Below are 7,613 nucleotides of genomic sequence, written 5' to 3' on the forward strand. Positions count from 1 at the left end.
AGATGTCTAGAAACCAGACTTCGCGAATTTCATTTCTCTTGCATCGAAATTGATGAGCTAATTTCTCTCACTCAACTCTGTTTCAAACAAACACATTTTGTTTTCCAAAATAAATATTACAAACAAACTGAGGGATTAGCCATGGGAAGCCCCCTCAGTCCCATCCTGGCTGATATCTACATGCATTATTATGAATCAAAATTGTTTGAAACTTTAAACTTCTCGGCATGGTTCCGCTACGTAGACGATACTTTTACCCTGTTTGAAGGTAATAAAGATGATTTAAATAGAGTTCTTTCAACAATGAATTCTATTCATCCTGCTATTCAGTTCACTTTTGAACTTGAGACTTGCAATTCTCTTCCGTTTCTCGACATTCTGGTCACACGTAACACATCCAACTTCAGTACTACAGTTTACCGTAAACCTTCATCGGTTTGCCTTCCACCACACTTTAAATCATGTCATCCGACTAAACAAAAGTTAGCTTCATTTTATTCCTATGTTTTCCGTGCTCTTCAAGTTTGCTCCTCCAAACTAGCCCTTGATGAAGAACTAAATTATTTAAAAGCAATAGCTATTGACAGGGGCTTTTCACCCATCATTATTAATCAAGCAGTTAAAAAATTTTCATCTCAACACACTAAAAGCCACACTCTTATTTTAGGAGATTATAAAAATTCTGTTGTCATTTCCTTCTTTCCATCAATTAGCTATAAAGTTGCACATATTTTGCAGAAATTTAACTTTCGGGTTGTTTACTCTCCCATCAATAAAATTCCAACTTCTATACTCAAGGACCCCATTCCGGATATGAATTCCTGGGGTATTTATAGGATTCCTTGCCAGTGCGGTTTAGTTTACCTTGGCCAAACTAAGAGAGCCTTAAAATTTCGCGTCAAAGAACATGAGGCATATGTTAGAAAAAAGGAAACACAGAAGTCTTCTGTTGCTCAACACTGTTGGTCCGAAAATCACACTTTCAATTTTTCTGCTGCCAAAATTATTCAAAAAACATCTTCCATTGGAGAACTGGATTTTCTAGAGGCATATCACATTCATAAAAATCTTTCTGTTCTAGTTAACGATCCTAATTCCAATCCAAATTTGCCTTCGGCTTTTAGAGAAATTATATTTTAGTTCTGGTTTCGCCAACAGATGGCGCCACTTGCTTATTCTTGTCCAGGCTTTCTTATCTTATCTAAACATTATTTCCTATCTTGTTCATTTGCGGTTTTGCAGCTGAAGATGATGGTTCGGTAAAACCATCGAAACTAGTCCTGTGAAAATTTTGAAAATTAACGCTGATTTTTGTTGTTTGACTTCTGAATTAGTATTTATTCGTCGTGTTATTGTGTCTTAATTATAGAAGCCCCAAACAGGCTTACTTTTGCTTTCTTTTTTGCACGTGGTGTGGCCGCCATTTTGTGATTGTAGGAGTTTCGGTGAGTACCTTTTTGCAATTTTCAAGTTATGTTTATGTTTTGTACATTTGGATATTGTGCTTTGCTTGTCTGATTTCATGCATTTTGCTTACAAACATTTTGTTTTCTATTCATTTCAGTGAGGGATTTTTCTGCTAGTTTGTGTGTACTTTATTATTGCTCAGTTAATTTAGTTTGATTTTCTGCATTGTTTATCATGCCTTCATCCGTTAATCGTTTCACTAAATTACGCCTGAAACGGCAAAATTTCCTGAATCATCTTGACTTTTTACTTAAATGTAAATGTAAAAAATTGATCCCCAATTTTATTCAAATCAAATCTAATCAAAAACCTTCGAGTCGCGTTTCAAGAATTCTGTTAAATTGCAAACTTGCCTTACTTCGGTCCGTGATAAGGGATACACGTCAACAATTGTCCAAAATTGAACATGAACTCTATAAGCTTCATCTGGAACTCGCTAAAACATATCCAAAATTCACTGCCCTTGAACAAAAGTCTTGGTCTAGAACGGAGAATGCAGTTAACCGTCATAAAAACACCCTTGCAGTTAAATTCGGAAAACTTCTTTTACAGTCTTCCAGTTCAAGTAGTTCAAAAAATCTAATTATATTTCTAATGTTAATATTTCTAATGTTAGTCTTTCAGAAGAACAAGAGAGAATTCTAAAATATAATTTTAACTTCTCACAAACCTGTAAACCCTCGATTCCAAAGATTTTGGCTCCTATCGAAAAAGCTTTCAAGTTCAGTAAAGTTTCGGATTCACAGAAAGAAATGATTAGGCATCTTATCGCTCATAATGTGAAATTCAATAATAAACCTTTGAAACCAAATCTAACTGCGAGAGAAAGAGCTACAATGCGCGAGATTCATTCTAACCCGGATATTGTCATTTCAAAGGCCGACAAAGGTGGCCAGATAGTCGTCAGGGATAAGAACACTTACATCGATGGTGTCACTAAACTCTTAAACGAAGGACCATGTAATCCGATCCCTAAAGATCCTTCACCTTCGGCTTATCCAAAATAAAAACTGCGATCAAATCTTCGCAAATCATTTCAAGCAACTTAAAACATTCGCTTATCCCATCTGTTGCGAATTGTGCCAGATTATATGCTCTTCCCAAAAATTATAAAAGTGGTATTCCTTTCCGCCCTAATGTATCAAATTTAGGTACTGCCTCGTATCCATTAGCTAAATATTTAGTTTCTAGATTTTCCACTCTATTAGACAATAACATTTACACCATAAAAAATTCAATAGAGTTTGTAAAAAAGGTTAAAAACATTTCTCCTCGTAATTTACTCATGGTTTCTTTTGATGTAAAATCATTATTCACCAATGTCCCAGTGGAGGGTGCATTAAGATGTCTAGAAACCAGACTTCGCGAATTTCATTTCTCTTGCATCGAAATTGATGAGCTAATTTCTCTCACTCAACTCTGTTTGAAACAAACGCATTTTGTTTTCCAAAATAAATATTAGAAACAAACTGAGAGATTAGCCATGGGAAGCCCCCTCAGTCCTATCCTGGCTGATATCTACATGCATTATTATGAATCAAAATTGTTTGAAACTTTAAACTTCTCGGCATGGTTCCGCTACGTAGACGATACTTTTACCCTGTTTGAAGGTAATAAAGATGATTTAAATATAGTTCTTTCAACAATGAATTCTATTGATCCTGCTATTCAGTTCACTTTTGAACTTGAGACTTGCAATTCTCTTCCGTTTCTCGACATTCTGGTCACACGTAACACATCCAACTTCAGTACTACAGTTTACCGTAAACCTTCATCGGTTTGCCTTCCACCACACTTTAAATCATGTCATCCGACTAAACAAAAGTTAGCTTCATTTTATTCCTATGTGTTCCGTGCTCTTCAAGTTTGCTCCTCCAAACTAGCCCTTGATGAAGAACTAAATTATTTAAAAGCAATAGCTATTGACAGGGGCTTTTCACCCATCATTATTAATCAAGCAGTTAAAAAATTATCATCTCAACACACTAAAAGCCACACTCTTATTTTAGGAGATTATAAAAATTCTGTTGTCATTCCCTTCTTTCCATCAATTAGCTATAAAGTTGCACATATTTTGCAGAAATTTAACTTTCGGGTTGTTTACTCTCCCATCAATAAAATTCCAACTTCTATACTCAAGGACCCCATTCCGGATATGAATTCCTGGGGTATTTATAGGATTCCTTGCCAGTGCGGTTTAATTTACCTTGGCCAAACTAAGAGAGCCTTAAAATTTCGCGTCAAAGAACATGAGGCATATGTTAGAAAAAAGGAAACACAGAAGTCTTCTGTTGCTCAACACTGTTGGTCCGAAAATCACACTTTCAATTTTTCTGCTGCCAAAATTATTCAAAAAACATCTTCCATTGGAGAACTGGATTTTCTAGAGGCATTTCACATTCATAAAAATCGTTCTGTTCTAGTTAACGATCCTAATTCCAATCCAAATTTGCCTTCGGCTTTTAGAGAAATTATATTTTAGTTCTGGTTTCGCCAACAGATGGCGCCACTTGCTTATTCTTGTCCAGGCTTTCTTATCTTATCTAAACATTATTTCCTATCTTGTTCATTTGCGGTTTTGCAGCTGAAGATGATGGTTCGGTAAAACCATCGAAACTAGTCCTGTGAAAATTTTGAAAATTAACGCTGATTTCTGTTGTTTGACTTCTGAATTAGTCTTTATTCGTCGTGTTATTGTGTCTTAATTTTAGAAGCCCCAAACAGGCTTACTTTTGCTTTCTTTTTTGCACGTGGTGTGGGCGCCATTTTGTGATTGTAGGAGTTTCGGTGAGTACCTTTTTGCAATTTTCAAGTTATGTTTATGTTTTGTACATTTGGATATTGTGCTTTGCTTGTCTGATTTCATGCATTTTGCTTACAAACATTTTGTTTTCTAGTCATTTCAGTGAGGGATTTTTCTGCTATTTTGTGTGTACTTTATTATTGCTCAGTTAATTTAGTTTGATTTTCTGCATTGTTTATCATGCCTTCATCCGTTAATCGTTTCACTAAATTACGCCTGAAACGGCAAAATTTCCTGAATCATCTTGACTTTTTACTTAAATGTAAATGTAAAAAATTGATCCCCAATTTTATTCAAATCAAATCTAATCAAAAACCTTCGAGTCGCGTTTCAAGAATTCTGTTAAATTGCAAACTTGCCTTACTTCGGTCCGTGATAAGGGATACACGTCAACAATTGTCCAAAATTGAACATGAACTCTATAAGCTTCATCTGGAACTCGCTAAATCATATCCAAAATTCACTGCCCTTGAACAAAAGTCTTGGTCTAGAACGGAGAATGCAGTTAACCGTCATAAAAACACCCTTGCAGTTAAATTCGAAAAACTTCTTTTACAGTTTTCCAGTTCAAGTAGTTCAAAAAATCTAATTATATTTCTAATGTTAATATTTCTAATGTTAGTCTTTCAGAAGAACAAGAGAGAATTCTAAAATATAATTTTAACTTCTCACAAACCTGTAAACCCTCGATTCCAAAGATTTTGGCTCCTATCGAAAAAGCTTTCAAGTTCAGTAAAGTTTCGGATTCACAGAAAGAAATGATTAGGCATCTTATCGCTCAGAATGTGAAATTCAATAATAAACCTTTGAAACCAAATCTAACTGCGAGAGAAAGAGCTACAATGCGCGAGATTCATTCTAACCCGGATATTGTCATTTCAAAGGCCGACAAAGGTGGCCAGATAGTCGTCATGGATAAGAACACTTACATTGATGGTGTCACTAAACTCTTAAACGAAGGACCATATAATCCGATCCCTAAAGATCCTTCACCTTCGGACTTATCCAAAATAAAAACTGCGATCAAATCTTCGCAAATCATTTCAAGCAACTTAAAACATTCACTTATCCCATCTGTTGCGAATTGTGCCAGATTATATGCTCTTCCCAAAATTCATAAAAGTGGTATTCCTTTCCGCCCTATTGTATCAAATTTAGGTACTGCCTCGTATCCATTAGCTAAATATTTAGTTTCTAGATTTTCCACTCTATTAGACAACAACATTTACACCATAAAAAATTCAATAGAGTTTGTAAAAAAGGTTAAAAACATTTCTCCTCGTAATTTACTCATGGTTTCTTTTGATGTAAAATCATTATTCACCAATGTCCCAGTGGAGGGTGCATTAAGATGTCTAGAAACCAGACTTCGCGAATTTCATTTCTCTTGCATCGAAATTGATGAGCTAATTTCTCTCACTCAACTCTGTTTCAAACAAACACATTTTGTTTTCCAAAATAAATATTACAAACAAACTGAGGGATTAGCCATGGGAAGCCCCCTCAGTCCCATCCTGGCTGATATCTACATGCATTATTATGAATCAAAATTGTTTGAAACTTTAAACTTCTCGGCATGGTTCCGCTACGTAGACGATACTTTTACCCTGTTTGAAGGCAATAAATATGATTTAAATAGAGTTCTTTCAACAATGAATTCTATTCATCCTGCTATTCAGTTCACTTTTGAACTTGAGACTTGCAATTCTCTTCCGTTTCTCGACATTCTGGTCACACGTAACACATCCAACTTCAGTACTACAGTTTACCGTAAACCTTCATCGGTTTGCCTTCCACCACACTTTAAGTCATGTCATCCGACTAAACAAATGTTAGCTTCATTTTATTCCTATGTTTTCCGTGCTCTTCAAGTTTGCTCCTCTAAACTAGCCCTTGATGAAGAACTAAATTATTTAAAAGCAATAGCTATTGACAGGGGCTTTTCACCCATCATTATTAATCAAGCAGTTAAAAAATTATCATCTCAACACACTAAAAGCCACACTCTTATTTTAGGAGATTATAAAAATTCTGTTGTCATTCCCTTCTTTCCATCAATTAGCTATAAAGTTGCACATATTTTGCAGAAATTTAACTTTCGGGTTGTTTACTCTCCCATCAATAAAATTCCAACTTCTATACTCAAGGACCCCATTCCGGATATGAATTCCTGGGGTATTTATAGGATTCCTTGCCAGTGCGGTTTAATTTACCTTGGCCAAACTAAGAGAGCCTTAAAATTTCGCGTCAAAGAACATGAGGCATATGTTAGAAAAAAGGAAACACAGAAGTCTTCTGTTGCTCAACACTGTTGGTCCGAAAATCACACTTTCAATTTTTCTGCTGCCAAAATTATTCAAAAAACATCTTCCATTGGAGAACTGGATTTTCTAGAGGCATTTCACATTCATAAAAATCGTTCTGTTCTAGTTAACGATCCTAATTCCAATCCAAATTTGCCTTCGGGTTTTAGAGAAATTATATTTTAGTTCTGGTTTCGCCAACAGATGGCGCCACTTGCTTATTCTTGTCCAGGCTTTCTTATCTTATCTAAACATTATTTCCTATCTTGTTCATTTGCGGTTTTGCAGCTGAAGATGATGGTTCGGTAAAACCATCGAAACTAGTCCTGTGAAAATTTTGAAAATTAACGCTGATTTTTGTTGTTTGACTTCTGAATTAGTATTTATTCGTCGTGTTATTGTGTCTTAATTATAGAAGCCCCAAACAGGCTTACTTTTGCTTTCTTTTTTGCACGTGGTGTGGCCGCCATTTTGTGATTGTAGGAGTTTCGGTGAGTACCTTTTTGCAATTTTCAAGTTATGTTTATGTTTTGTACATTTGGATATTGTGCTTTGCTTGTCTGATTTCATGCATTTTGCTTACAAACATTTTGTTTTCTAGTCATTTCAGTGAGGGATTTTTCTGCTATTTTGTGTGTACTTTATTATTGCTCAGTTAATTTAGTTTGATTTTCTGCATTGTTTATCATGCCTTCATCCGTTAATCGTTTCACTAAATTACGCCTGAAACGGCAAAATTTCCTGAATCATCTTGACTTTTTACTTAAATGTAAATGTAAAAAATTGATCCCCAATTTTATTCAAATCAAATCTAATCAAAAACCTTCGAGTCGCGTTTCAAGAATTCTGTTAAATTGCAAACTTGCCTTACTTCGGTCCGTGATAAGGGATACACGTCAACAATTGTCCAAAATTGAACATGAACTCTATAAGCTTCATCTGGAACTCGCTAAAACATATCCAAAATTCACTGCCCTTGAACAAAAGTCTTGGTCTAGAACGGAGAATGCAGTTAACCGTCATAAAAACACCCTTGCAGT

The sequence above is a fragment of the Stegodyphus dumicola genome, chromosome 1 (genome assembly GCF_044657685.1).
Source record: "Stegodyphus dumicola isolate Sdum_Otavi_A_Nest chromosome 1, ASM4465768v1".
NCBI classification, from domain to species: domain Eukaryota; kingdom Metazoa; phylum Arthropoda; class Arachnida; order Araneae; family Eresidae; genus Stegodyphus; species Stegodyphus dumicola.